Raw genomic sequence first — 10,547 nt, 5'->3', positions numbered from 1 at the left:
GGTATTGTCTGCTCTTATTTCTATTGTTTAAGCGTGATCTGCACAGTTATTATCACCTCACAGAGACTCACGCACCACATTGTGAAATTTGCATGAAAACAACAGCTGTCAAACAACAGTAATTGCAAGAAAGTACCAGGGTGAAAAGAGGCAGCTATGAATTCTCTTTGGCAAAATTAGCAAATTCATCAGAATTAGCTTCTGCATGACCGAATGGGATAGAATCTCATCTACAAGCATGTGGGTCCTCCAACTACATAAAACTTAACATTAATTAAAATGCTTATTTTCCATCTGTACTTTGTAATCCATTTCTATCCAGTCTGCTCTACGTGTGCACTCCAGCAGAAACTTTGCCATCCAGGCATTTCCATTAAGATCCTCTTTTTTGATAACAAGGTGTGGCACACAAAGAACAGTCGCAGCTGGGAGCAGGGGGTTCATCGCTGTGGGTGCAAGCAGCCATTTGCACCCCTCCAAGCCAGTTACGTGGAGAATCAGCTAAAATACCTCAAGGACCGCTGAACTCTTGGCAGCTGCCGTTGGGGATGTTATGCACATATGATCAGACATGGAGGAAGGCATCCTTGGTGCCCCCAGAAAAGCAGATCGTGACGGAGCAAACAAAGTACGTACAAACGGACCCTTGCAGCCGTTCCCTGACGTTCTGCACTTGTGCTGGTAACTTAAATGAAACAACAGATGTGGCCAGGTGGGCATGGATTTCTTTCATCACACCTTTAGCACATAACTATTTATTTATTTATTTACTTACTTATTCACAATTTAGGTACCTCCATTACAATTCACCAGGCATGAGTGGGTAATATCAAGTTGTTTGGGGGTTTGGTTTTTTTTTTTAAATTTGCTTGGCTTATAATATTTATATATACTATAAATGGCTTATAATATTTACATGCTTATAATATATATGTTTTATAGTGGATTGGGATTTAAACACAACATTTAAATAAAACACGCTAGGATGCTGGAGGAGGTAAAAGGCAACAACTTAAAATAGACATCTAATAGGAGCCTCAAAAATTTGGAGTATCTCTGATAATCCTTTTATACTAAGTGCTGCATCTGCTATTGTTTCATTATGCTGATTGAATATCCTTTTATTCCTATTTATTTTCTCTTTATAATTCTATTTTATTATATGTATTACATTTATTATCTTCTAATACTATAGAATCATATCAATAACAATTTTCAAATAGTTCAATAGTCCAGACCACCCCAGAGACCAGCTTCTGAAGTCCCTACTTAAGCCTAAATTCAGGCTGCCATCTTCTTTTCTGTCTGGAAAAAAATTGAGTCCTCCGAGGAAAGACAGTGGATAACCATATTTTCCTTATGTGCCTGCCACAAAGAGAAATGAGATAGGTGGCCACAAGTGCTAAGCTCCTCCATCTGGCAGATGGTGGGAAGGTGCCCATCCAGACTTGCAGAAATTTTGGCCCAGACCCAGCGACAGGTATTGCTCGCAGTATGGGAGATATAACTTCAAGAAAATTGTAGATTAAACCATGCACAGTAATTGAGATACAGCAATAAATCTGGGTACTGTAGAAGCATTGAGAATAGAGACCAGGGTGAACTCAGAGTACGTGCTCGAGTAGTTTCTGCTGCAGTGTATTGCTCATCCAGTGCCCAATAACCCACCAGGCTTCCCCAGCCTGACCACATCTGAGCCTTATGTCAATTCACAAGCTAGTTTTCTTTTTCAGGACACGATCTTTATCTCAGTTTAAAGCCCATGTGCACAAAAAGGTGGGATTTTCATTGTCGGTGGGCAGTTTTGTGCATCTGTCAACAGTGCATGGCCCCTGTTACACGTGCACGTATAGCCACCCTCCTCAGGCCACAGATGTAACGCATCCGTACTCTTTTTCCATCATCCTCAGATGTTGTTGCTCTGCCCTTCAATTCTTTTCCAGACTCCAGCTGGATTTAATTCCATAGATTATTTAAGCTTGATAAAGTTTGCTTTTGCCAGGCAAACAGGTCTCAAACCCTGAGTTTGGTCAGGACCTAAAGGCAACATAAGCTTTCATTCCTCAAATGGCTGGTGTCCTTCTGGAATGGCTGAGTTTATTCCCACCTTAGCAAAATCCCATAAAACTGACCTGATACCTTTCACCTAAATAGTGTCATATGAAGCAGTTTGCACCAAACAACTGAACTTCCACAAACCACATGTGGTCAGTGTATTATCTTAAGTGAAATTAAAGAAAGAAAAAAAGAAAAAAAACCCATAAAACTGTATTTTAAGACTTAGTACAACTAAAACATCTTCCTCAATTCCCTACGAACAGCAGCAGCTGTTTCCATGCCTGAAATTTAATACACTGGATTTGTTTAAAACCCATCCAAATTTAAATTCTTTTACTTCACAATATTCTAATCTTCCCTGTTTTATAGAGTCCTGCTTTCTCTTATGTCTTAATTGGTCCTCTTCTGTGCAATAAAAAAATGTGATAGTTAAGCTCCCATGTCTATCTCTGCTTATCCAGCAGCCAGCCTGTAATTTCAGTGGGCCCTACGTACCTGCCTCCTACGGCTCAAATTAATTTCTCTTTCAGTTAGCACCAAGGGGAAAAAACCACAGTCCTCATGCCCAGGCCAAGCTGGCACAATCAGTCTCAAGAAAACTCACTTTATCTTTATTGTTGTTTACTTCAGACAGCAAGCACTTGAACCAAAGCTATGATCCTCGATGCCAAAGACTGACACACAGCTCTAGCGAGCGCCGAGATGCTCAGTATCTGTGCCAGCTATGAATGATACATGGGCGAGGAGTAAGGTTGTTCTGCGAGCAACGTTAAAGTGGGTTTTGATCATCTGATCAAAGAGTGCTGTAAATCAGCATGGGCTTTAATGTAGTGAATATAAAGTTTTGTTCCTTCACGAACAGAAGTGACTTGCTATATGTAGGGCAGGGCTGTTTATAACATGCAGCGCACCGTTTGAATTGTCATTTTGCACTCTGTGCTGGGATGCTTCAAAACCGTGAAAAAGCACTTGCAAATAAATTTCAAAATATTCTTTCAGCTGTGAGGGAGCTGTCTGGTTTAGATGCTTAGGTAGGAACGGGAAGTCTGTGTTTCTGCAACTAAAACATTAAGCTTTAGTTTTGATAGGATGTAGTTTTTCATTGACCTCAGCCACTGCAATTAAGAGACCCTCATGACATGTGAGGTCCATTTAAGCACCAAAAGACTTCTGAGGAGAGGCTATCTCATCTCTGCTGATCATCTAGGTCAAGAGAGCTTGTTTTTTTCTGTAATAGACCTCTAAGTTATGTTGCAGGAATTGGACACTACAAATGCCTTCCTCTCCCTCTTGACAAAAGGAGAAGGTTATAGTGACCAGTGTAGACAGAGTAGATAGAGCTGCCACATTTAGCCACATTTAGCCTCAGAGTGCATGAGTCTGGCTGCTAACATAGCTAGGGGAGATGGATATCAAAAAGTGAGAGGTGTCAGTCTCCAGGGGTGAACACCGTACCATGTCGGGGTGTCCCAGGGCCGGGGCTGGCTGCCGGAGCATCGCTTAGATCCAGAACAGGGTTTGGCATGGGACAATTTGCCCCTGCACATGCAGAGACCCTTAATATTGCAGAGGAACCACACATCCAAATTTCTTATGTCAGTTGTAATGAATAACAGGTTACATAAACCCTTAATGGGATGCGCCATGCTCACAGGCACGCTGCCTTTCTCATTCCACTTGAATCTTGCAACACAAAGCAAAATGAGCTCAGGCTTTATGAAAGAAAACCGTGTTTAGGATCCTCATACAAGCATTCACCTTGCTCCATAGCATGACAGTTGTGCATGCAGCACAACGTGCCCAGGGTCTAACTCACAGTGTTATGATCAAGGTCTGTCTCAGTCCATGCATGAATTATCCAGAGCATTTCAGCTGCCTTACTACTGTTCTACCAGTGTTAATGCCTGTGGGAGCAATTGTTTGGAAAATCAGAGCATAAAAAATATTTTTGTTTTTAACATAGCAAAAAATATTTCTAAAAGGTGAATGACACAAACTCCATATACAGAACAGAGAGGCAGACTATCAAGAAAAAGGAACAGAAAAATGATTTGGACACTAAGATTCAAACAAAATCAGTGAATCCCTATACTGAACATAAACTGTTTTATTGGAGCAGTTTACTTCAATATTAAACTCTCCTCAGATCATGCACGTGTGAATGAAATGAAACAGAAAAAAACTACCCCTAACCCAAAAGCAGCTTAATATCTGTTCTTGAAATGAACTTCCAAATCTCCATGTGCTATTTCCATTTCTAAAGAGCCAGAAGAACATGGATCATTTTAGAAAACTCAGTAGATAGCCAAATGAGAACGAAGAAGATGAAGACACACAAACAAAAGAAGGTTCTACATGGTATTTTGTGTCACTATATCCTAATTTTGCAACTCTAATTTTGATGGTCTCACTAAGGTTTATAATTTATATAGAAAATCCATGGCCATGCTTTTTACCAAGTGGCTAGTAATTCGGGGTGTTCAGAAAGGACTAGCAGCAAGGCACCCCTTTACTGCAAAGCAGTCACGTCATGGGAGAAGAGCCTGCTCAGTTCTGTGAATCCAGCATGTACATCTGCATCTGCAGGCTCTAAGCCCCACCAACTTTCAATGTATTTACCTCTAATGTGCCAGCCAGTAAGAAAATGGAATCAGTTTTACTTCGAGGGTGCAAAAGTGAGTTCTGAATAATATGCCTAGGAGCGGAACAAAAAATGTGTGCTGAATTAGGAATGGATGCCAGTTCCTTAAATATTGACTCTGGCTTTAAACATCTGCTGATGTGCACATAACTGGGGTTGCTCAGAAGCCAAAGCCCTCTGATTTAGTTTGAAGGTCCAGTCACTTTATCTAATGCACAAATAAACCAAATCTTAATGGCCTATTACCGACTGCGTACTTAGCCTGGATCAGCTCCAGAATTTGCTTATCTAATTACTGTGGCCAAAATAAAGTGTGAATACAAGCCTTACAATCATTCATTATGGATCTGTTCCAGCTTCTCCTGAAGTCAGTGACTCTTTTCGACTGACTTTCACTACTCCTAAATTAGCATGTAGGACAAATACAATAAGAACAAAACAAGAGGAACAATTACTTACATTTCTAGGGTTTGCAAACACTTTTGGCAAGTTGTCATTTTTCATTGAAAACTTTTTCATTAAAAGTACATCCACTCCAAGATGATCCCTCTTGATGTGGCAAGAGATGTGAAATTCAAGTGATAAATGGGATGTAAGGTTCAAATTCAAGTTTGTCCAATTGTGGTGTAACTGTGTATGGGGTTGTGCCTGAGCGTAAATCCAGTTATGCCCTGATGGCACAACGAGCAATTTAAACACTGGACCACCTTGAGACAAGGGGGTGGACTGAACCTCTAGCCACTGTCTTCACAAAGCATGCGACTGTTACAGGAGCTCTCCTAGAGGCAATTTTGGGCAGTCATAACAAATCCCCCTGGCAGTTCATGTCTGTGCCTCAACCATTTTGTTTCTTTCCAGTATGTTGATTCATAACCCAGGTAAAGAAACTGCCATCCTAGAGATTCCCTAGGGTGTTCCTACTCCAGATCTAACCAACCTGTACATAGATAAGACACTTGTAAATACTCAGTGGGAACTCTAAATATGCAGAAATCATCATGCAGGATAGTCTCTTGTGCAAGTTAATTAAGATCATTAGGAGCTGGTTGGTAGATAGTTTATGATAATCCATGGATTTGGCATGTGATTAAATGATCACACAGGACCTTGGGCCAGTTGGATATAGGAATTCAGCAGAACAAAGTTTTGGGGAGCCTTGTCCAACCCTGCTGGTGATACCGTTACAAAGACAGTAGCAACAGAGACTCTTATCGCAACCCAGATAGTGGCTGACCATCCTGCTCAAGAGATTTTATTCCTCATGCAAGCATTATCCTGTGCAAAGATCCCAATATGTAACGGGTTTTTTAGCACCATTCTCTCCATGAGTGTCTGTACAACATCTAAACACTGTTACTTTTGTCTTGAGGTGCACGCCTTCAATATGCTTCATGTGCAGACACATCAGCCTGTGTTCAGTCATGTGAGAAGTTACATTTTGCTCGTTCGATAGTGTTTCTTTTACAGAAATCCATACAAAAGCTCAGGTGAAGTGCAACAATCTCTCTCAGTCACCCCTGCTGTGAAATCAAAAGCAGAGGAACAGAAGAGCTTGTGAAGAACTTTCATTCCCTCTGCTTTCAAATACATGGCGTTTCTTTTAATACTTTACTCACCAATTGCTTTAAGTATTTTACCAGACTTTTAAAAAAATAATTATCTCCAATACTGTTATAAAGTACTAGAATAAAGAGCATTTTTGTCTACGGTTGTCTTAGAGTTTCAAGGATGGACACAACAAGAAATATTAGCAGAGTCAATGTGGGAGAATTTGCCTGAATAATGGCCTTTTTAGATGGCATTAACAAGCCTCCAGACATGCAAATGAAAGAGTAGAATAGAGGGTTACTACTGTAACCCAGGACTAGATTGCTTAAGTGGACAGTTTATAGTTGGTTAAAAAAGTGAATGAGAGTATGGTCTTTTTGAAACACCAGAAGAAAACTGGGAGCTTTATTTTTATCAAGTTCATTTGGTTAATTTTATATCAGACTGAATTACCTAATTTAATATGAATCTGTTGTATTCTGTATTAACTGATTTTTTTAGTAGTTTGGTTCACGAGCAATATTTTAATGAGTTTTAACAGAAGTTGTATTAGGCCCATAATGACTACATAGTATAGACTTAATGCAAAGTATTACAAAGCATAAGTGACCATGTGCAAGACCTACAGTGAATAAGAGTCTCTAATCCTTGCAAGACTGATCCAAATGATTTTTCTGTATTCAATATTAATTGGTTTTTTTGCCTGATTTTTAGCTAATTGGACAGGGACTCATTAACAAATCTTCTCCTATGGAGCCTATCTACTGTTCAGTATTGTGTGTTTTATAGAATCATATAAAACATGTCAAAGTTTTCTTATAAGGGAAATGGACATCATTAATACAACGGACATCCACAGAATATTGTTCACAGAAGATGTACAAATTAAATGCCATAAATGTTAAATAATTAACAATGAGGGAAAACAATGGCCTCTTCTTTTTCTCAGCCTTCTATCAGATGCTGATAAGAGGCAGGCAATGAATTCAAAGAACAAAAGGCCCATTTAGAAAATGTCCTGGCACCCACCTTGAGATTATAACTGGGACAAATCAATGCAGAGGTACACAAAAGGACAATTAGATAATGGCCAAGCAACCAGTTTTTTTTCTATAAATACAGAAAATGAGCTTATATTGGGAGTATTAAGAACTTCTGAGAACAGTTACAGCCTTGTTGCTTTCTGATACACAAAACACCAGCTCCCTCTTTAATAAATAAAACTACCTTCCCTAGTCTCTTGGAAGAAAATTGCACGAGCCACCTTCCATTTCATGCGTGTCAGAAATACAAAATGCGTCAGTCACGCAGGCTTAACGATGACTTCCCCAACCCTTCTGCATGGTAGTGCTTCTTTGATTATGGCTCTAACTACAGCAAAAAGAAAACTCTGAACCCTCCTTTGCAGGGCAGCGGAAAGAAAAAAGTCTACGGCACCATCGCCCCGGGGTTGGCCAGTATGCATGGCTGGTTGGAAGGGATGGTTGTACTTTCACATGACAATCCCTCTCCAGTTTCTGTCACCCAGAACGCTGATGTTAAGATGATCCGTCCCTCTAAGTTGCAGCATCATTTGATGTCACTCCTGGGACAAAGCAGCTTAACCTCACCCTTTTCTCTAGACTGCGACTAAAGGCATCAGGTAGCCCTTGGTAAATATGGCACAGTATTTGTGATTTAGGAGTTTTAAAGCACACACCGCAAAGCGTAGCCCAGCTCCAGAACCAGTGGCAGCAGAGCCATGCCGGTGGGGTGCTCTGCCTTGGGTATAAAATACGGCTCAAAAGCCAGTGTTTATTGGCACATACAGCACCATGCTAACGTGACCGTTCCTTGTCTGGTCCTAGGGCTAGCTGTCTAGCAACACCTACGTTGATATTTGTATGGCTTTGTGCTGCTCCCCGATCCCTGATAAAACAATCCAGTCAGAGTTCAGAACTGTATGTTTCAATCTGATGTCTAGACATACACTTAAACCACACCATATAAAAAGTTAATATAAAAAACCTCTAGGGAAATGTGCATTAATATTATGGCACCAATGCTGTATTTCTTCTGAATTCCAACTACCTGAAACATACCTTTAAAACAATTACTATGTGCATGCACTAATATATAAATGTAATAGGATACTACATATATAGGCAGTATATACACACACCTATTCTCTATTCAGAATTTTAGTGCCTTTGTATGACATGTACTTAGGGAGGTTTTGATAAAGCAAGCACCAAAGAATATTCAGTCAATCTAGAAATTTCCTAGCTTTACATATATTCCACTTTAGGTGGCACTAGCTAGTCCCCCATACATATATATATTTATTTAGTTACTTATTTAGAGCAGAAAAAAAGCTTGCTGTGGACATGCATATATATAAATAGCAATTTGCATTACAACCTTCCCATGGAAACTGGTACAGAGACTTTCTTATATTTCATGGTCTGGATCATTGCAGGTGATGGGAAATGTCAGCTGTGTACGTGGAGATTTTCTGCATCCACATCTGTTTGATCCACTATCTGTTCCCTCACGAGACTGAAGTTATGGACATAGCCGTATCTGTTTTCCCTCTACAGCCCCCGGGTATGAATTCATGAAGCATTCTCCATTGCACAGATTGGCTGCTCAGATTGTTCTCTGAGGACAGGATTTAGACTCAGCTGAACTTGTCATGCAGTGTGCAATTTATAAAAAAGAATTTGCTTTCAAAATAAATTATCGGTGTACGTTAGAAAAACAGAAATATGGTTAGCTCCTATCTGGCCTGCCTATATATTAACATGGTCTCTCTGGGTATTTCTCCTGGATTAATTGGCCATGTGTGTGCAAAATACTGGGATAGATACTACAAGTGAGAGGTACACTATATCTAGTAAGAGGCGGAATACCTGATTATGATGGAGACAGAAACACATATAAGGGCAACCAAGAAAAACTTCATGCAAAAGTTGTACACAGTGCTCTTACCTATTATGGGAAGTTTGACCTTCCGACTTGGAAAACTAATTTTTTTTTCTCAAAATCAATGATCAAAAAATCTTAAAATAGCTGTCTTATCCTACCAATATGTATATAATAGTATAGGATACTTTCACACTGTTCGATTGTTTAGGGCAGGGACGCTTTTAACCTTAAGACCTGTTACATAGACTAACCGCATCCATAGTACCTAATGTTTGGCCCTGGATCTCCTCTGAGTTCTTTTTGTAGGATTGTTCAAAGTGTTTGAAATAATCTGAGTGTGATACTGGAGCCCACATGGGCGGGATTTTCATAATATGAGTCTGGGGCCATGCACTGTGTGCTCTGAGGAGGAAGCTGGACTAGGTGACCTGAAGATAATTCCAACCTGAATTGTGCTATGATCGCATGATGCTATGAGGTGTGCAAGGATGACCTGGGGGTGTTTGAAAGTGCAAAGGAAGACTTGATAGGATGAAGGGAGACAAATTTAGTGCAGGTTTGGTTTGTGGTTTTTTTCCAGATTGCTTTTGGAAATGGTTGTTGATGCATCTTATTCCATTAATAATGTCTTAGAATTGTCTTGGATGGGCTGGTAGGCATCTCTGTACCAGAGAAAGCTAACAATTAAGTAGCAGGGCAGATCAGGGGTTCAATGTTTGAGCTAGCATCTTTACTCTTTCCTTAGCATGGTACATTCAGGCATGGAGACTACTTTCTTATTTAGCTAAAAAAAAAAAAAAAAAAAGAGCGGCAATATAAATACTACTACTCTCAGTGTAATGTTCTTGGTGAAATGTACACTTTACAGAATCAAAAGAGGCAAGAAAATCTAATGGTTCTTTCTGGTCTGTAATACTGTGAAACTATTAATGGAAAATTTAATATACAGAATGTGCAAAGTAGCTAAAATTATGTTAATATATTACTTTGTTCTCATATGACACCAAATACACTAAACTACCAGTTCTTTGATGACCATAAATTTTAGGTACTTCAAAGAAAAACAAGTAATTGTTACCATCATTTTCATCCTGTTCTTATTTTCATTTATCCACTCTTAAATTTTTTTTGTTTAAATTACTGTATTTTTTTTCTACCAGTGTTTGTCAAAAGATGGCACTTTTGTTTAAAAGGAAGATGAGGTACAAGAGAAGATGCTATTGAAAAATCTGTCATAAACAATTCAAAGAAGACAGAAATGTTCAACAGATATTTTTGCTTATTATCTGTAACAAAACAGGAAGGAAAAGTTATCTATTTGAAGAATAAAAAAGAAAGTTTCTCAATTCTGAGAAAAGAGTATAACTATTTTCAACACAATCAGCTCACAATC

Source organism: Haliaeetus leucocephalus, unplaced genomic scaffold, assembly GCF_000737465.1.
Source record: "Haliaeetus leucocephalus isolate CR32 unplaced genomic scaffold, Haliaeetus_leucocephalus-4.0 Scaffold536, whole genome shotgun sequence".
Classification (NCBI taxonomy): Eukaryota; Metazoa; Chordata; class Aves; order Accipitriformes; family Accipitridae; genus Haliaeetus; species Haliaeetus leucocephalus.
This window is presented reverse-complemented; position numbering follows the sequence as displayed.